This window comes from Alosa alosa, chromosome 14 (genome assembly GCF_017589495.1).
Source record: "Alosa alosa isolate M-15738 ecotype Scorff River chromosome 14, AALO_Geno_1.1, whole genome shotgun sequence".
Classification (NCBI taxonomy): Eukaryota; Metazoa; Chordata; class Actinopteri; order Clupeiformes; family Clupeidae; genus Alosa; species Alosa alosa.
Window position 1 is genome coordinate 19,681,739 of NC_063202.1, and position 21,371 is coordinate 19,703,109.

Consider the following 21,371-nt stretch of genomic DNA (forward strand, 5'->3'; position numbering starts at 1 on the left):
GGGGGGGGTCTGGGGACAATTAATCCTCCTACATGATTATTTAGAAAGATCAGGATCCATATGTTGGAATTGGGTCTCACTTTCTTTTCCATTGTGAGATAGGGGGGAGGGTCTGCAGTGACATGACTGCTCGTGTCATTATTGTAACACTGAATGCCCTGGCTTAAAGTGCCCATTAAAAATGAAAATATTGACAGTGCAGATGAGATACCATCAAAATGTCAGCTAGATATTAGCCTATCGGATCTGCCCCTTGCAGAAATACAGAAAACGTATTTGGTGGCACCCTAGAATCACGTCATGGCGCTGAAAACCTTCCCTAGAGGGCACATGGTAAGGAAGACCATAGGGCACTACATCTCATTATAGCCTACTGGGATTTGTTATTTTCCATTGCAAGGTCACTTCATAGTGTCGCGGGGCTATCTAAGAGAGGACATCCTAAAAAATATCCCATTGTAAGGGCACCTGCCACATATTTTGCACTGCAGGAGCATCCATTAGGAAACGTCCATAAATTGATGCAAGTAGGGACACCCTTTACTTCACTGCATCACATTTTATCCACTAGAGCAGCACCTACATTGGCACTTCTTTCTCACATGTAGTAGAATTTATAGGGCTGCATTCCACTGCATTCTGTACTGGAAATGACACCCTTTGGAACACTGTAATGTAGGGGCAGCATAGAGGGCATTCCATGATGACACCCATTTTCCAATGGAAGGGCACACATACTGTAGGGAACTGCAAGTGTAGACCATTTTCAGAGTTTATGGTGTTGCATTACATTTATAACACTAGAAGGACACTCATTAAGATGTGTTCTTCAAACGTATTGTTTGAATTGGCACTCTAGAGGCACTGAAACATTTTTTCATGTATAAGCCAGCCAATAGGACACTTTTGAGGGCACCTTAACATTTTTTTTTAACCATGGCACCCCACCCCCCGTGCACAACAGTGCTCTCTGCTTTATTGTGGTCAGCAGTTATGGCCAAGACCTGTGGCAAAAGCTTCTCAGTTATATCCAAGGATACATAATGGCTGTATCAGCACCTCCTCTTTGCCACCAGTAAAAGTTTCTTTCGACTTTGTCTGTGAGCTCGAGGGAGATATTTGCGTGACAGAAAAATAAAGGTCCTACTCGCCCTAGGTAATGGCATTTTAATCTATCAGCATTTTAAGGCCACATAATTTGAACCAAAGCTCCCAAGGAAGGATCAACAGTTTTAAGGCCATTATTATTTTCAGTGCCTGGACAGGGCAATTGTAAAAGCAACCTTCCACTGCTGTCGTTTCGCTTTGTCTCTTGTGAGTTTTTCTCTTAAACTCCATGAATATCGACACAATGCAGGGGGATTATGGTGTGCCTCACTTCTCAAGGAGTCTGTGGTTGTTAGTTCCATAAAGCCTTCCACACATTGGCCTTTTGTTTACTTTTCATACACAAAATCCATTTGGGCTGCGCTCTAGGGTCACACATGTCATAATACCAGGCTCACCCGTAGGGTGCATATTGTGATCCTGATTGTCGTATAATTTTACTTTCAATTAATTTCCTTTCCTTTTGTATATCACAAATATTTTTATAAATAGAAAGTTACAGAATCTGCAAGTAACTTGTCTGTGTTTGTGTGTGTGTGTGTGTGTGTGTGTTTTGTGTGCATGTGTGAGGTGGGAGGCCATTTTAATTTTCTTTCCATCTCTTCAAGATCTTTCTTTATGTATACTTTATTAGTAATGCCTACACTTTTTAACGATAAGGCCTCTGCACGAATACTGTTTGCCTTCTGGCTCTAAGACTTCAGCCTCCTTTATCGCATTAAGTACTGTAGCCTGTTACGTGCAAATAACTAATTACACTGAGTTGCTGGGAGAAGGCGAGGGGTAAACCTGGCAGCACCACAGAATGTCTTTGAAAGTCTCTGATGATGGACATCCCTGCTGGTTACAGACCCCCTCATTGGTAGCATCAGTGATACTGACAGGTGTTAACCATTTTTAAATTCACTAGGTCAGGGGTCCCCAACCTTTTATGTACCATGGACCGGTTTGATTCCTATTTTTTTTCACGGACCGGCGGGGGTTTGGGGGTTCCATGTTCCATATGTGTTGTGCATGCATTAGGCCTACTTGAAAAGAACTAGCTCCAATTGTGTATGAACAGTGAAGGTAAGATCTCTTGTAAAAAACGTGAACTTGAAGAAGTGAAAATTGAACAATATGAACTATGAATATTGAACAACTTGAAGCTACATCTATAAGTGTGAACATGCTTAACAAAATATGGGAACAAAACATGGGAACTAAATGTGCATTACGAATATAATCAGTGGGAGCCCTGCTTGTTTCCCTGCAACAAGAAGCTTCCATCTGGGGGTGATGGAAGACAGTGACACCCTCAGTGTGTTTGAAATGTCCAGTCGATTGCACAATTTGTCTAGTTGCAGTCATTGCCGAAAACCCGCCTCGCGCTAGATACGTGGTGGGAAACGTTTTCAGCGCTTTTACGGCTATCTCGGGATATTCTGCTTTGGTTTTGATCCAAAAACCCGCCAGAGAGGTTTTTCCTTTATACACACTCTTAAGACCACCGTCATTTGCAATTTCGATCAACTGCTCTTCCTCCTGCGGCTGACAAGTTAGGACTATTCGATATTGACAAATGGGTTGCGGACCCACTCATTGGTTTGCCGTGAATCTTTGAAGGATGGGAAGTAACGCTCAAACTCATTTGAGAGCGCAACAAGGTGATCGTGCACCAGCTGCGAGAGAAAGGGCCCTGCCTCAGTCTCTCCCAAACTCTCCCAACAACTGCATATAGGCCTATGCCATGTAAAAAACGTGACATTATTGCGAATTAAATTTAGTTTAGTTTGCATGCATTTTTTTTAAAACTCATGTCGTAGGCTACGGCCCGGTGGTTGGGGACCGCTGCACTAGGTGCTTATGCTCCTGCTCCCTTTATTGTTTTTCCCATAGAGTTGCAAATGTGTGACTGCACAATGAGCCCTTATCGTTATTGTGGGATTTAATCACGTTTGGTTATGTATATAACATCAGTTCTCTGAAGGAGAACACCAGATGTTAACTAATGGGAAGTCCATCTCCAATGACGTCATTGACCTGAACCTGAATCTCTTATTTCTTTCAACTGAAGCGACTGTTTGACCAGATTTAGAAGCCAATGAGGCAGAAAGGGTTAATGTCTTGTGTTCTCCTTCAGAGAACCAAGGTTATATACCAGAGTTTCCGCTAGAAAAAAATGGTGCCGGTCAAAGCTCTAGACTATGCCCTCCCAGAATTGTCACATTGTCACTGCCAGGTATAAGGCCGAGTTTCCCTTTCAATATTTTCCCTCCCTACATTCGAACCCCCTCATTTTAGCTACCATGGTTTTTGGTGGATGCAATTGAGATCAGATTTTGGGAGAACCCTTCTGTCGTGAACAACGCTTTAACCACGGTAAACACTTGTTATCCGCAGACTTTACCATTAGCTGACAAAGGTTTGCAAAGACAATGGTAGCCCTATTACAGCAATTTGTATAAATTAGTGTGGCCATCTGTTGGAATGGCAATCATTGGCCCCTCGCCCCTTCGATGACGATATAGAGCAGTGGTCCCCAAACTTTTTCTTCCGAGGGCCAGCTCACTATGCCTGGCTCTAACATCGTCAAACTATAACCTCCGTAATTTCCCCCATTCATTCTCTATGGTGAGTCTTAACAATACACATGTAATACTCTTTTTGTCCTCTGGTGGATGTTTTGGCGCTGTTTCGCGTTTGCCATCGAAAACGGACCTACCTACAAACTAGATGTACCGCAGAGCGGTACAAAATATGACCGCCGCCCAGTCCAGCACATTTTTTCCACAAAAATAAATCACGCTGAAAGGCCTATATGATTCTAACTGTCTCACTAAATTGCATTATCCACACTCAGTTCTCACTGGTATCTGCTAGACAACAAGTACCAAAACATGATTAGTTCATAGATTTCACATGTAAAATTCATTTTATACAACCCCACCCCCATCTTGCCTGTTCATAATTCTGAGAGATTCTTGAATTGTGTGCATGTGTGCGTGTCCACGTTTATGTTTATGTGTGTGTGTGTGTGTGTGCGTGCTTGTGTGTTTGTGCATGTGCATGCATGCGTACATATGTCTACTGTGTGAGTATGTGTCATACGTATGATTACTGTGAATGTATGTGTGTGCGTGTGTATCTGTTTATGCACATGTGTGCACATGGAATGGGTTAACATGACCCCTGGAGGCAAACATACGGAAAAAAAAGGTCATCCCAGGCGGGGGGGGCTACAGATCAAAACGAAAAACGATGGTTCTATGCTATCCATGTGGGGTTACATGCCAACCAAGTTTCGTGTACCCCGGTCTTTCAGTGTCCCGGGAATCCTTGTTGGTGTACGGTCACTAAATGTACACATAAATTATTTTGTTGTAAGGCCCCTCATGAACAAAAGTTCACAAAACTTGGCATGCATTTGGAGGGTGTCATAATGATCCAACATTTTCAATTTTGTGCAGTTTTGACCATGTCAGCCAGAGATATTGTGATGTAATGGGATAGGTTGACATGCCCCCTTAAGACCAACATACAAAAAAAAGGTGGACCTCCTAGGCCCTACGGTTCTCGAGATATTCACTGTTGGACATGCGAAAAATTAAATAAATAAATAAAATAAATAATAAATAAATAAACCTATATGGTCCTAATATGGACTAAACCTATATGACCGCCACTTCGCTGTGCGGCGGTCATAATAACTAACTAACTTCTATTCAAGTCATATTTCTGGGACTTTCTGGGATAATTATTTCTATATTTTATTTACTCTTCAAATGTTTATACAAATTCACAAAGTTCTCATCAGGTGAGTGAAAGTTAGAATGGTGGTCATTTCAGATGTTTTTGCCAGCACTTCATAAAACTCTCATAGTTTGAGAACTTTAAATTATTTCTAGGATATTGCTTGTTCACAACTTGAGCTGTGTATGCAAAGACACAGAGTTCACACATTTTAAATAAAATATACGTTTGGGACTCCCTGCTAATACTTTTGGGAATAAAGTCTTTTTATTTCATTTGAGCTACATTTTACATGGCATGATGGCAATATAAACACAGCTAACAATAGTATTACAACAGTCTACCTTAGTTGAATATTCCATCACATTTAATCATTGGCTAAGCAATATAATGGTATTATATTGCAGTAGTCAATGATTAAATGTAATGAAATATTCAACTAAGGTAGACTGTTGTTGTTCACAGCACTAAGCTATTTATGGGTACTGATACTCTGAGTCTCAGTGGCCGGTTGCACAAAGCACCTTAAGTTTTTTCCCTTAAGTATGACTCTTAAGGCTTAATTTCTCCTTAGGTAAGGGATTTACTTTAGGGTGTTGCACAGAATACCTTCAAATGTTTCCTTAGTTAAAGGAACACGCCACCCAAAGTCAGTAGTAATATATGTTCTTACCTTAACTTTCACGAGTTGAGTCATACCTCTCCCGTGTGGGTACCTGCACTCAAACGCTCTGGGGGTCGTTTCTAGAAAGCATCGTTTGCTAACTTGCGTCGCGACCTTGGTAGTTCGCTCCATCGTTCTTGGATTTGGTGTTTCTAGAAAGGGTAGTTCGAACTGTCAATCGCAAACAAGGACGCAAAGTTTGGTCGTTTGAACTACTGCCCCTAGGCAGTCGCACTTGTGTCGTTCCTTGGTAGTTCCTGTTGGTGTCTGGAGCGCCTAACCAAAAATCACAACCGCCTAACCAAAATTTGCGAAGTGGATGTTTATCTCGTGACTCAATGATTGATCTATCCTGTAGCTTAATTTTGATTAAGACACTGCTCCCCTACTTGGCTCATTCTTGCTATTTATGTTAATTAAAGTATTGCCTTGCTTTTTAGTATTATAATCTTCACAGTCCCTAACATCAGCAGTGTTAAATGGTGTAGTGGCTAAAGCAGATGACTTATTATCCCAACGTTGTAGGTTCGATTTTCTTATGATGTGAGATTGTCCTCTTGCTTCTCGCTGCAAGTGAACTAGTGTGACACGTAGATTCAATTGTTTTTGACTGATGTATTGTACCTATGGTCTCTCGATGTAGAGTAACTATATACATAAATATGTATGGTCAAAACCTATTGTTGTGTCTCGTAGGCCTACTCTTACTCAGAGATGAAAAGAAGAGATAGGATGCGAACTCCGCCGAAGCGCAAGTGTGCACCAACGCTAACGCCGTTAAGCCAAGAGACAGTTAATAACCAATGGGATACCCAGATATTTGTCCAGGCTATATATTTTTTCCAACACATAGATATTTAACACAAATAATGACTCATATTGGTCTGCTTAAGTTAACTGTTTTATATGCTTGCAATAGGTTTAGGTTTTGGCTGATGCCAATGACAATACCAACATTAATCACTCGGTTTAGATTAGAAACATGTCGACATAGGCCGTGACAGAACATTTCTAGGGGGTGAGGTATTACACGTTGCCACTGTTTCCACCAATGATATGTATCGCTGCATCATCAACAACGTTGTTGGAACTATGGTGTTCGAACGTCGGAGGTAGCGAATTGCGACACAGGTACGATGCTTTCTGGAAACAGGTGTAACAGTGTCGTTGTTTAGTCGCAAGTTGCGTTGTACCATGGTGGTTGAGCAACGTCGTTGCTAACTTTTCTAGAAACGACCCCCTGGCTCGCAGCGTGAATATGTTAGCATGTTGCTATGCTAGCGGCTTCAGACGTAGCCATAGAGGGAGGAACATAGCAGTAATCAAACTCATCCACGTTTTCCCTACTTAAATACAGTTGCACAAGTAGTTGATAAAAATGTATAAGGTCACACAACATGAAACGTGGCGATTTCCAAGTGAATAAACAGGAGAACTACAATGTGTGGCGCAATAGCACTTGGGAGTACTTCAACGTAAGCGTAGTAATATTAATTAACACCTAATTGTAGATCCTATCCACCACAGAGTTTAGAATTCATGCTTGATCGACCCCTCAGCCTTTCCCTCCCCTCTGAGCGAGAGAGAGGCACACACACTAGAGATGCGCGGATGGGCTATTATTTCAACCTTAACTGCATAGCAAAACTTATCCATCTGCACCAAAGTTTTTTGACCAATTTTCAAAACCGCACCCACCCACCATCCGCTGGTTGTTTTAATGTATATAGGCAGGGTGCGATTTGTAGGGGGGGATGGTGAAGACCCCCCCCCCCCCTCTGGTTTTCCTATCCCTACCTCTGCTAAATTATTGTTATCGTGGGGGGGGGACAACATTTATCCCCCTCTGCCCCTCATATTGATTAATGCTACTTCATATAAGTAAAGCGCTGCAACGTGAGAACAGTCTAGTAGGCTAGCCTACATAATAATCTGACATCAGAAACGCACCATCACCACTGATGCTGCTGACACAGTGGCTGCGTGATAACTTAACTTGGCCTTGATCGTGCAGGACATTTCAGAATGTCGAGTGTGTAATCCATCATAAATGGCTAGTTTCAATGGTAAAGTTAGCTGGACAAATGAAAGAAAACGAGAAGGATTCAGTGAAGCATAATAATGTTTTAGAACCTTCAAAATTAGAAAACTGATGCAACTGAGATGGAGGACAACTGCACGTAGAGTAGAACGTAGGCTTATTGTCCGAAGGAACTTACATCAAATGAGGAGATATTTGCTGAATGTCACAAAAAGTGTTACAGAAATTGCTTGGCATCGCTTATTCAATGGCTCTATACCGAAACACCTGTAGTTTGCGGAGGACGAACGAGAAAGCACTCGTTTGATAAATCAGCCAGTAGGCCTAGTAGACAAATAACTTTTAGAAATAATCTGTAGGCTACTGCAAAAACGAATGTTGGTGGGTATTTAAACTATCTAGCGGGTGTTTTAACAGCTGCAAGAAATAGCTTCATGGTCTTGTTCTGGTTCGTAAATTATTTTCATAAAACTTCAAGTTGTCCTATAACTTTACTCTCCAAACTCTTCACTGCACTGTAGGCAATTAACTGACAGTATGATAGGCTATTTATTTTCTGTAGGCTACAATAACACTTATTTTTTCAACTTTTGCAATATTACGTACGGAGCCCGGGAGAGCTCACTTTAAGTGATACTTTTTTTTCTGGTCGTGATAATTTGTGAGCACGTTTTCCTTTAATTGAGCCCTCGAATTAATAAAACATGAGCACGTTTTCCTTTAATTGAGCCCTCGAATTAATAAAACTTGAGCACGTTTTCTTTTAATTGAGTCCTCGAAATTAATAAAACGTGAGCACGTTTTCATTTAATTGAGCCCTCGAATTAATAAAACGTGACCACGTTTTCCTTAAATTGAGCCCTCGAATTAATAAAAACGTGATCCCCTTAGGCCTAGATTGAGCTCTCGTAGGCCTATTTCGTGCTCACATTTAGTCATTTCCGACATGCTCTCACCGCTGGCTGCCTGTCGCAACTTCGTGTTACTCAAGCTGTTGAGATTGGGCTATTGTCTGTAACATTACTGTTCAATATTGGTAAGTGATGATTACCGTGGTTAATTAAAGCCTTTTTAGTTTTCACCATTAGGTAATGACTATAGCGGACTTCTACTCTTTGTAGCAGGGTCACCTCCGGTGTCAACCGCCAGCTATGGAGCCGACTGCTGATAGCCTGAGGGACTTCTTGAAGGATAGAGGTGTCAGCGAAGGGTTTATTCAGAAACTCGAAAACGAAAAGGTAGGCTATGTGATGTGGGGTGCAAGAATGTTTAACTTCATTAACGTTATTTGTATTCGAGTAACAGGTAGTCTGACTGACTGGGTTAGAAATAGGCCAAATCTGCTAATGTGTTTTGTTGATGTCATGTCGTTTGCGGTGTTAACGTAGATCAATGCAACATGTTTATGCCTTTACAGTAGCCTATGATAGCCTATTTTAGTGCATGAACCTCATCCAAAGCCATGCAGAGAGGGTTAAAACGGGTAATCTTTGGAGTAGCCTAGGTCTGACTGTTAGGTCTTGGCCTAGCATAGCCTACAGGGAGGGAACGTAATCTCATCGCCACCTACTGGTAGCGGAGTGGATGGGATTTTTTTTTTATTTAGAAAAACTATATCTCGGTATATCTTAATTTATGTTCGCCACTGGAGTCACCTCTATTGCTTCTAGTGGTTATACCTTATCAGTTTAATTGTTTTGCGTTTTTGTCTTAACATGGTGAACTACAGTTGCATGTGACGTCACATGTTTGGGCGCATATCTGGCTTAACATATTTTTGTAATAACGGAGCATGATGTAAACCGCGTGGTGATTACCTTTATGTCTTGATAACTGGTGTTGTGCTCAATGCTAACCAGGCTAATAAACAAATCATGCTATCGTTGAGTAGCATACCATAGCGACTTTTTTGTGGTCGGTTATGAAACAAAAGGAGCAATTTCGATTTTTTAAAATAAGGCAAAATAGGGCCTGACATTTTCAGTTAGAATATTATTACTGTATACACATTGAAAACTATTTTTGGTGGATAACTTCGCTGATTTGGCTTCACAACATTGTTTTTTAAAAAAAGTGGTCGTATGGGACGTAACATGAGCTGCTCTTCGATAGGAGCACATAACCACTTGGGGCTGGTTTTCACTTTCCTTCCCTATTCATGGCTTGTCAAAATAAAACGTGGGCTACATGGGAACATAGATGTTGAGCTGTTGAACTGAGCACTAAAACGAGTTGGATAGGATGGATACTTGGATAGGCCCTCTCCTCTTTAGCCCAGATGAGTCCATGATTTCCAAAAAGAATGGAACATTTTGATTGTTCTAACCATAGAACCTTTTTCCACATTACCTCAGTCCATTTTAAGCAAGCTCAGGCCTAGATAAGACTGGTATTTCTGGATAAGGTCGAAATACAAATTTGGCTGTTGCATTGCACTAGCATTTCTAAATTGAGTATCAAACTGTGCTCATTGACAATGGTTATCTGAAGTTTTCCTGAGCCCATACAATGATTTTCTTTACAGAAACATGTCAGGTTTTTTTTACATCTTTACTTCTAAGAGACTCTGCCTCTCTGGGATGCTCTTTTTCACACCCAATCATGTTGCCAGTTGCCCTAATTAGTTGTGAAATATTCCTCCTTATGTTTTCTTTATCATTACACAACTTTTTTAGCATTTGATTACCCCCATCCCAACTTTTTGGGAAATGTGTTGCTGGTATCAAATTCGAAATGAACATATTTTCCATGAAATAGTCAAATTTGTCATTTTCAACATGTCTGTGCCCTTTTTGCAGCTGAATATGACCTTATGAGATTTGAATATTACATTTTGTTTTTATTCGCATTTATAACGTCCCAATTTTTTCCTGATTTGGAGTTCTAGGCTATAGCCTGAAAACAGGACTGGTTGTTTTGTCCGGTCAGCTGTGCTGATAACCAAAATGTTGAACTAGCTTCTGAAGCTGTGATTTATTAGTTAATATTCAATGCTAACATTCTTCTTCCATGTTCTGTTCTTTCTCACAGATTGATCCATCTGTGATACCACTAATGAGTGATGGTGACTTGGCAGAGTACATTCCTAAATCAGGGGACCGAATAGCTGTGGTGGCCTTTTGTAGGCGATCCAGCACAGCCAGTAATTCAAGAAGAGACCATATACTGACTTCGACTGCGCCCGAAGACTATCAGCTACACCAGGTGCGAAAGCCTTCAAAAAATCCAACTTGGATTGGGAATAAGAGTGCAGAAAAAAGAGAGAGGCGGATTGAATTAGGATGGATGGATTTTGATTCTAAACAACAGCAGTACAAGCAGGTGAAGGCAATTAAAGGTGGAGGTACCAGACATTTGACCATTGATAAAAACCTAACAGTGGAGGAAGTAAGGGTCATGGCAGAAAATGTTTTTTTCCAGGCGGGGGCATCAAAGAACAAAAAACTCTCATGTTACCATTCTGAAATTCAGTCGTCACAGATTGAAGTGGAGATATCAAGCACTATTGAGCAACTGTACAACCTCAGTCGTGTTCGAATACTACGACTGTATCTCTGCACCAAGTTAAGGGATGTAGAGATAGAGGAAGACATCCATCCCAAAACCCCCCAGAGCTCAACTTCAGTTGCAGATGTTGCAGAAAGTTCTTTTGAGGTCAGGCAGTACTTACCAGAACCAGATAATGACTATGTTGTCAACATCGAGATTCCCATAGACAATAACATGGATGACACAGAGGTGTGGACTGACCAGTACACATTGGCAGGAAATGAAGCTTCCCCTGTTACAGTGTCTCTTGTTCTAGATAATATGACACCTGCTGATTCATCTCCATTTGCACAGCCCGTCAGGGATCCTGAACCGCCTCTAAGCCAACCATTAGTTACAGGGGTGGAACCCACAGTTGCAGAAATAGGCCTACAGCACACTATCTCTTCAACAGCCAGTGAATCCTTGCCATGTAATTCTGTGTATTCCTCAGTTGTTGACCTGACCACTACTGAATCTCCTCCCCAAGACTCTTGGATGTTGCAGCCTCCTGTTGCAGACTCTTTCCCTGAGTCAGACAGTGACCATGCGCCCAGTGTCACGTTAATCATACGTAGAGGACACTGTCTCGCTGATCTTATCAAGGCATTTAAAGATCCTCATGTTTTAGAGTCAGAGATCTACATTAAGATGCGATTGCCTAATGGTCAGCTTGAAGAGGGAGAAGGAATAGGATTGTTCCGTGATTGCATCACAGAATTCTGGACAGAGTTCTATGAGAGATACACAATGGGCTGTGATGCCAAAGTGCCTTTTATCAGGCACGATTTTCAAATTAAAGAATGGAAGGCTGTTGCTAGAGTGCTTGTTTTGGGATGGAAACGTGCTGGGTACTTCCCAGTGCAGCTAGCAGCCCCATTCTTGGAGGAGGTGCTGTATGGGTCTGCAGTTAGCAGCTGCAAGGATGGATTTCTACAGTATGTGTCAGATCAGGAGAGACAGATTCTTCTCAGGGCCTTGGATGACATTGATTCAGTCGAAATGGAGACTCTGCTTGATCTCCTTGATGTCCATGAGTGTCACCAGGTGCCAAATAAAGATAATCTAGTCCCATTACTCTCACAAATGGGTCATAAGTCTATAATCCAAGCACCAATGTACATCATTGAATGCTGGCGCCCCGTAGTTGATACCTTAGCCCACACTGTCCCGATCGATGTGCTGCATCAACTGTTAGAGCAAAATAAACAACTTCGAAGGCCGTGAAGGAGCTTCTCCAGTTCCCAGATGTGATGACCGCAATACAGCATGCAGTTGCTCGCCATCTGAAACGTTACATTGTGGAAGCTGACCATCAAACTTTACAAAACTTCCTGAGGTTTTGCACTGGCTCAAATTTGGTTGGGCATTCCATTAAGGTTGAGTTCACTGAAACATCTGATTTTCAGCGCAGGCCTCAGGCTCACACATGTGGGTGCATTCTTAAATTGCCTGTTGGTTACTACAATTACCCAGACCTCAGAAATGATTTTAATAGTGTGCTGACTAGTTCTGTCTGGGTAATGGATATAGTGTAGATTCTCATCAGCAACATAATGTCAGTTTGCAGTTCTCAATAGTTTGGTTAGCTTTATGAAAAACTGCCATGCCTCAAAAAAGGTGACAAATTGGTAAGCTGTTCTGATACTAAACAACTCAGGTTATTTAGTTGTGGAATAATAATGTTAACTGTGTATATGTGCAAAACATTTTATTATTATTTTGAATGACACATTTTGTAAACATTCCTGGATAAAACAGGTGTCAACTTTCTTTTTAAATTCTTGCACAAGTGTTTAAAACAACCAGTTGTGAATAACACATTTTACAGGTTTTAGTGTAGCAAAGAAACAACAAATCTTATTTTGTTTTATTATGCATAAAAATATTTTTTTTTTCTGAACCATGTGCAATGTTTTACATATGGGCAGATGTTTTTTAGATTAAGAGCAAACATTTTTAACAGGGTTCTTTATATATAGTATGCCCTGTATTCCTTGTTATGCTGAGGAACTGTTACACTGTAAAAAATACAACTTGCCTTTAGTACTGCCAAATAACTTTTCTGACTAAACAGAACTCAAATAATCAAATAGTGTAGTAAAACTCATTATAACAAGTTTTCACAACTAATTTGGGAATTTCACCTAACAAACTTAAGAAACTGAGTTGACTCAACTTGTATAATTAAGTATCTATAAGAGAGAAGAGCATTGTTTCCTAACGTATCAAGGCGACCTGTGGGCTGCAGCTTGAATTTGTCAGGAGGACAGAAGCCAGTCACCTTCCCTACCTGTATGCAGCGTGGAGCAAATGACAACAGCATTGTCAAAGGTAAGGCATTTAGTTTTATCCAATATCCAATTGTTATGATAGTCAGTCTTTCTCGGTGTCGTGTTGCTTTAGCTAAGCTGATCTGACTGCCCCCATTCCGTTAGCAGTTATCACTAGCTAACGTTAGTGATGTCTAGTTATGACTGTGAATGGTAGAAGCTTGCAATGTTCTGGGAAGACATAACCGGTAATGCTGAACAAGGATGTTCCTAAAACATTCACTTTCAGGAACAATTTTGTGTAAAATGTATGTCAGCAAGGAACGTTCTTGGAAATAGTGTGGTGTTGTTGAAATAGTGGCTATTAGGCTAAGCTAGCCTGCTAGATAATCTTAGTAGCTTAATTCCACAACTAGTGATAGCCGTAGCTGCTACAGCTCAATTATCAGTATAATTGTCTGGTTAGCTATTTCCTTGTTTTGCTGAAAACATGTATGTTCCTAAAATATTCACCTTTATAGAAAGACCTTTGTATTGGATGCCAGCGAGGATAGCTAGCTCACTGTGGAGTAAGCTAAACCCCTGATTAAACCTCACTCCCGCCCAAAGTTTTTAGCAATGTCTTGCAACTGTTGCTACTCGATCTGCAGAGGCGCTGCATATAGGTTGACAAAAATTAAATGGAAATGTAATTTTTAATGCAACATATGTCAATAGAATGCAGGCACATAAAACAATGGCAACCCCACATTCGCCGATCGCGCTCCCTTAAAAAATGCTTGATCAGAGCCAACAAATGGACAAGTTATAGCTTCATCACTACGTAAATGTCCTCCAAGATGTTTAAAAAAGTCCACTGCACTACAAACCTATATAAAAAATAACAATTTTCAACTCTTGTTTGTTGTTGCAGACTCTTCTGTTACAATGCAATGTAAGGAGTGTCCATTTTCTCACCCGGATGTAGAGACCCTCCTGACCCATTACAGGCTTCATCACGGTCACCAGGGAAAAAGCTGGCTCTGCCTCCACCCCAAGTGCATGTGCATCTTTAAGACTTCAGGTAAGCTTACATTAAAATTTAATTTGGCAAGGTACCATGCAAAAGACAAATCACCTCAGGTCGAAACTACATTCAGTTGTCAATAGTGTACATTCCAATGTGATTGTAGTGCAGTGGACTTTTTTAAACATCTTGGAGGACATTTACGTCGTGGTGAAGCTATAATAGTAAAGGGGACGAGACCGCCTATGCCGAGTCAAGACCAAGTCTTTGAAGGGTCGAGACCGAGTCTGTTGGTTTTCAAATACAGTCGAGTCCGAGTCAAGACCGAGTCTTTGAGGAAGCAAGTCCGAGTCGAGACCGAGTCCTTTAGGAGTCGACCGACGAGTCGAGACCAAGACCATAAAAAAAATTCAGTTTTAATATTCATAATTTAATATCACCCCAGTTAATAATCAACAGTTAGGCCTACAGACTAAGCTAGATTGGGAATTGTTTAGAGGAGCAGTCTTAACGTCTTAATATGGACTATGCTGACCTACAGACACTCACCAGCAGCAGAGCCATAGAGATAAATAAACGGCTCTGACGGCAGTATCTTTGCATTGCACCATGGGATGTCATTTTCAAATAATGCCGGTCAACATTGCATTTTATTATTATTGTTGTTATGTGTTGTCCGTTTTTTTATATGAACATAAAAAATGCGTTGGTCTCGAGGACTCTGAAATTACGAGTCCTTCTCCTCCCACTGTGGTCCGAGACCGAGTCAAGACCGAGTCTTTGAAGGAACGAGTCCGAGACGAGACCGAGAAAGCAGAAATTGGTCTCTAGACCAGACTCGAGTCTGAGACCGGACTTGAGTACTACATCACTAAGATATAACTTGTCCATTTGTAGGCTGCGACCATAGCATTTGCAATGTACAAAACTTTGCGACACACAAAAGTAGGAAGCACAAACACCACATTTAGGGAACTCGAAAATGCAGTAGGTGCACCAGTTAATGATGAACTCAACGTGTTTTAAAATGTATGCAAATGATCACATATTTTATTAGATACTGCCTAATTTGCATATGTAAACACTAAATTACAGAAAACTTGTAATACATTATTTTCTCATATTAATGTAAGTAATCTACTGGGAAAGTTTCATAGTGATATCTGCTAGTTAAAAATGTTACCCTATTCACCTGTAGTGTCTCGCCTTAAGTAAAAAAAAAGAATTAAGAAGACATCTGAGCTGCACCAGCATTCCTCTCCTTCTCTTTACATTTTCTGTCCTGGCCTGGTTGCACCAGATGATCGCTAAAAGGCACACATGCGGAGAACCATTGTCTTTTAATTTATTTTTTTGCAAATTTAGTGATGTAGTTCTGTGCTTTTCCACCAAGGATGCAGATGCTGAGGAGGACTAGAGGCATGAAAATGGGAATCTTGACCGTCATTGAAGACGACCTCGCCATGAAAGCACCAGACACTGTCACCAATATCACCATCGTCCTGGAAGAGACTGTTGTTCTACAGGACATCAAGGATCTTCCATCTGCACTGGCCTACCTATCATGGGACTCCTGCATGACATGGGGTGCCAATACTTATAACCCTGTATTTTAAGGAAGAACATTTATTTATTTATGATACATTATTCATTCACAAAGAAAATTGGTGTCCTTAAATGGTGGATATTCCCTCATTTTTTAACTTAAGGCATTAAGATCAATTTCTAAAAGATGATTTAATATTCCTCTTTTTAGTCAGCGTTAGCAGAGGTGCCAATAATTCTGGAGGGTACTGTAGGTCAGGGGTGTTCAAACTGGCTAAAAATAAAAAAAACATTGTTTGATCTATTTGGATTTGAGTTGTTATTTAGACTTGTTTTTTTTTTGTTAGAGTCAATGTATTAGTTGGAATTGATATATATTTTCAAGTTGGGAGTATTTGTTGATTCAACTTGATTATCTAAGTTATTTACTGTCAAGTAAAACTTACTCAAAAAAGCTAGTGAAATGTGTTGACTTGTTTTTTTAAGTTTGAAGAACTTTTGATTCAACTTGAATTTTTGAGTTGCCAACCTAATGTAAGTCCACCTTACTTACAATACTAAGTTGGCATTACTAGATATTTCAAGTTAAAAGCACTTGATTCAACTTGACTTTTTTAGTTGCTAACCTACTGTAAGTCCACCTTACTAACAATACTAAGTTTGCATTACTAGATATTTCAAGTTGGGAGCATTTGTTGATTTAACTTGATTATTTGAGTTCTTCACTGTCAAGTTGAAATTACTCAAAAAAGCTAGTGAAATGTGTTGACTTGTTTTTTTAAGTAAACACAGAGAGTTTTTTTTTACAGTGTACTTGTTCAACTGAAAAGCAGTGCCATTTAAACAATAAATAATGTAGTAATGCAGAAGTCATCTTATGTGTACTGTACTTTTTATTACTGTATTTAAGCTGGGGGATACATAATGTGTTCAAAATAAATAGATTCAGATCCTAGGCTAATTTTCTTCAGATTTGCTGTAAACACAGGTGAAGGGGATGTTTGTTAGTCTCTCTCTACAGACACCTACTCAATTAGTAGTGGACGAACAAAGTCCCTCAAAGTAATGTGCAATTCCTGTGCCTGTGGACAGTTTGAAGAAAACTCCAATCCCCTCTCCGACATCACATTGGCAAGAAAAATCAAATATTTCAGGATCGCATGGAACAGAACTTAAGAATGTGCAGTGTTCCTTACATACAGCTAAATCGTCCGCATTAACAGGCACGAGAAGATCATCAGCTCCCCACAAATGTGATGCCACATACATCAGATCAGGTACGCCAGGCGGCACACTCAAGGCGTTTGTAGAGGGGCGATGCGGATGTGCATTCCAGATGTTCATGATGCTGTTTAACTCGTCCTGAAAAAAGGAAATACACATAGGTCAGTGATATTTAGAATCCCAAGAAAACCCCGAATGTTTGGATGAAAGAAATGTATTGTATTTAAGATGCGCAGTAAAAAAAAAACACTTCGGACGGTGAAAACTTTCCTTTACAAACAGTGAAGACGCTCTCTATCTCTAGGCTATTCCCTCCCTCTCTTTATTTATATTAGAGGTTATCTAATATATTACTGTGCATGCATTAGTCTACTTACCTTAATGGGTCCCATGAAACACAGCTGGATTAACGCCTTGTCCAGATAGTCCCCTGTGAAAAGACCTTCATCCTTCAGCTCGCTAAACATCTGGATCCAGTGTTCCATTCCTTGTCTTCTCATCACTCCCCACCAACTTTCTATTCTTTGGTTAGCAGTGCTTACTCCTGTTAAAAAACTTGATTGTCCTGCTCTATTGTCTTCATCATTCCGTCTCAAGTACACCTGCATGTCTCTCAAGACCACATTCTCGGTTCCCATGTCAGTGCGCAAAAGTCTTGGATAGCCCCCCACCCTTTCTATCGCCTCTGTATAGTAGCCCCCAACCACCCTTGGATCACTATTTGTGAAGGCGGCCCTGAGCCAAATAATCTTTCTGCTATATCCATCAATGCAACCATTTATGCATATGCCATAAGGCTTGAGCTTGTCATAAGAATCGATGTGCCATATGAAATTAGGCCCACGGGAAAAGTATTGCCTGCGTCTCAGTCGCCGCTCTGCGGCGCACTGGGTGCTTTCAGGGTCAACTGCGCTGAGAATGATGCGCACATCTTCTTTTCTCACAGCGCAAAACCATGTTCTATACATTTACAGTACATCCAGCGGTACCCATGTAACCTCCCAGAGCCTTGGAGTTCGTTCAAAATGAACTCTATAATATGACCTAAATCGTCATACTCACGACGGCGGAGACGGTTCGCCCTCAGCATCCTTTTTAATGTGCTTAAACTCATAACCATCCCATGCTGGGTGGCTAGAGTTCTCAATATTTCCTTATACGCCATGCCCAAACCATGGTATATCCTGACCAGATCCATCTCAAAGGCTACTTAAATGGAAATGTAAGCTATTCGACCAGTTTCCACTATCTCCTGGATTGTTGACTAATAGCCTTTTTCTGCACTCAATTTATTCGAGCACACGTTTTAATTATTCGTGGGTGCGTTTTAGTAGATCGAGATCTCGAATATACTATAACGTGCTCATGTTTACATGTGTCAAGACAATATTGAGTGCACGTTTTACAAATTGTGGCCACGTTTAAGTAGATCGTGCACACAATGTTCTATAACCATGTTCACTAAATTGTTCTCTCGTTTTAATAAATTGTGCCCTCGTTTTAGTAAATCTTGCGCTCGTTTTAGTAAATAGCGCCCTCGTTTTATAAATTGTGTGCTCGTTTGAATAAATTGTGCCCTTGTTTTACTATGCTTATAATGAGAGCTCAATTTAGTAAAATGAGCGCACACTATAGTAAAACGAGAGCACACTATAGTACATTGTGCACACTATTTAGTAAAACGAGTGCACAGTATAGTAAATTGTGCGCACAATAAAGTAAAACGAGAGCACAATGTATTAAAACGAGCACACATTCTCTCAACATGCAAAACATTTTGCAATGACACCTCTAGGGCTCCGTAATTACGCACTTGGCTACTGAACGCAAATCAGCAGGAGAGAGAATGCACGTAGCCTACGCAGCGTGTAGCGCAATGTGTAGGCTATTTGGTTACCAAATAACACTGTTAGCCAATTCACTAACTTAAGACTTCAGTGCCATCATATACAACGTTTTTTTACACAACAAATACAGAAAGGATGGAGGCAGCAAAAGTAGAGAAGTCATTTCAGATGGGGCGAGAACAAGGTGAATTTGTATGCTTGTCAAAACGTACAGTAGTCCTACCCTGCATTAGAGGAGCTGATCATCATACCAAGCACACTCGCTGTTTAAATTCATACACCACGGTAAACTAAAACTAAAATGTTACAAAGGTGGCAAAAATAATATAGGGTATTATTAGCCATGACATTACTAGGCTATGAATCGTTCGTTCATTTCTTTTTTTGTTGTTGGGGTGGGGGGGGTTACAAATTTATTCAAAATCATCCCCCCCCCTGGTTTTCACACAAATCGCACCTCGATATAGGTGATGCGGCGCTGCTGACGTGAGGCTAGAAAGCTCTTGCCTGTTCTAGAAAGATCCAATGCAGCAAATATAAAAGGCTAAAGTCCTACATTAAGTCCAACAAGTCATTCACATTATAGGCTACTTTACGCACTGTCATGTCAGGGTGACACTATATGACAAGCCTGTTCTGAAGACTCCCATTCATTTTGACTGCATGGGAAGAAAGCGCGTATTTTTCAGACAAACAGCGCAATTCATTTTATACCAGCAGGCCGATTGGACAAACTATGGCGCCTCGATATTAAAGAAACGACTATTCATTCCGAAAGTCCACCGCACAACAGTGCAACGTGCATGTTCACATTTTTAGTAACACCGCCAAACTTGTTTGCTTGCCTTAGGCTACACATCTAAGTTTTCCGATTATTTTTCTTACCTTCTTTTTTCCGCTGTGGATGTAGAGCTTGTAGAAGTTTTAGCTCTTATGTTCTGAACATTTCCCACTGCCATTGCCCGACGTCATTTCTGAGTCATATCACTCCATAATCCAGTGGTTCTCAAACTTTTTCTTTTATTCCCCACTTTGATCAAGGGGGCATTTTCGAGCCCCACCTGTCCATCATCGCTCTAAGAAAGTGCATCAAGCTTAAAATCGTCAAATTTATTGAAATAACAAGTTCTAAATATGTCATCTTAAGTTAAAATCAGCTGGTGCTGCAGATATGATATACATAAACATAATGTGCCACTGTTTTCCAGCAACATATTAGCAAGCAGGCCAATATTTTACAGCATTGCAGGCTACAATATATTCAATGAAATAGCCTACCAACATGCTGTATTAAATGGATCCATAATCCAGTCATACTGAGCACTGCATTCTTGGTGAATGCAGTAATCTTATCTGAGGTAGGTGCTTGTCTTTGCCTTGTAACTGGGAGATTTAACTCATTGAGCTTTCCAAATATATCGCTAAGATAGGCCAGCCTAATCAAGAAATTGTCATTAGTGAACTTAGATTCGTATGCGCTCTTTCTCCAAGAAGAGGCGACATGGAGCTCAAACACGCGAGCACATTACCTCGGGAAAGCCACCTTGCCTCGCTGTGAAACAGTAGGCACCAGCAGTTTGGTCAGCTCCCATCTTCTCGCAAAGTGCGGGGAACAGACGCGCTTTTAAGGGCCGGGTCACAACCTTGTTCAAAATCTCATTCAGGTCGGGACTAAGCTGCCTTGACACGAGCGCTTCCCTATGAATAACATAGTGCGTCCATTGCGCACCGGGTGCTGCCTAGGCTAGATACATTTATTTTTTTTTTAAACTTCTCTTTTCACGTCAGTTCGCGCCCCACCTGTCTCCACGACCCAGTAGTGGGTTTGAGAAATGCTGCCATAATCTGTCTCTCTTTTAAATGCCTATTCCATGAATGGTAGGCTACAATTACTCTGTGTTTTATAATATCTAAACAAAATAACCCAGGCAGTCTCATGATGTTTACACACACACACACACACACACATACACATTCACCTCCGTAAATAGAACCAACTTGACGTTGACTTCAACCTGTGCTAGGAAGCGAAATTATTTGCAATGGCTGACTTAAAGGGGAACTTGGCAACTATTTCAACGTAATAAACCCGTTAGAAATCATTTGGATGGTTAAATGACCTGTTCCGGTGAAAATGGTGACTTTCACCGCTGCGCCTAGCGTCCCCAGGCGGAAAACCAACCTTGCAGCATTGAGACTACCGTCCCGAACAGAGAAGTGAGAAAAAATAAACTAGTTTTAAATCGTGTTTCTTACCTTGTAACATCCACATAGTTATGCCAAACGTATGCTAGCCGTTCGCTAGCTTGTAAACAAATCCATGTGCTTTATCGTTACCTTTTCCCACAGTTTAAAATAGCATAATGCACAATTTCTCCAGCAGAGGGGGAAATCCTGCCAAGTT

At 40.7% G+C, this 21,371-nt stretch overlaps 1 long non-coding RNA gene across 1 annotated transcript; it reads left to right on the forward strand.

Moving 5' to 3' along the window:
- Nucleotides 1–13,312: 13,312 nt before the first annotated feature.
- Nucleotides 13,313–15,895, forward strand: LOC125307511. Its single transcript, XR_007195731.1, has 3 exons — nt 13,313–13,406; nt 14,285–14,408; nt 15,745–15,895. It is a non-coding gene; the product is annotated as an uncharacterized LOC125307511 (long non-coding RNA).
- Nucleotides 15,896–21,371: the final 5,476 nt, after the last annotated feature.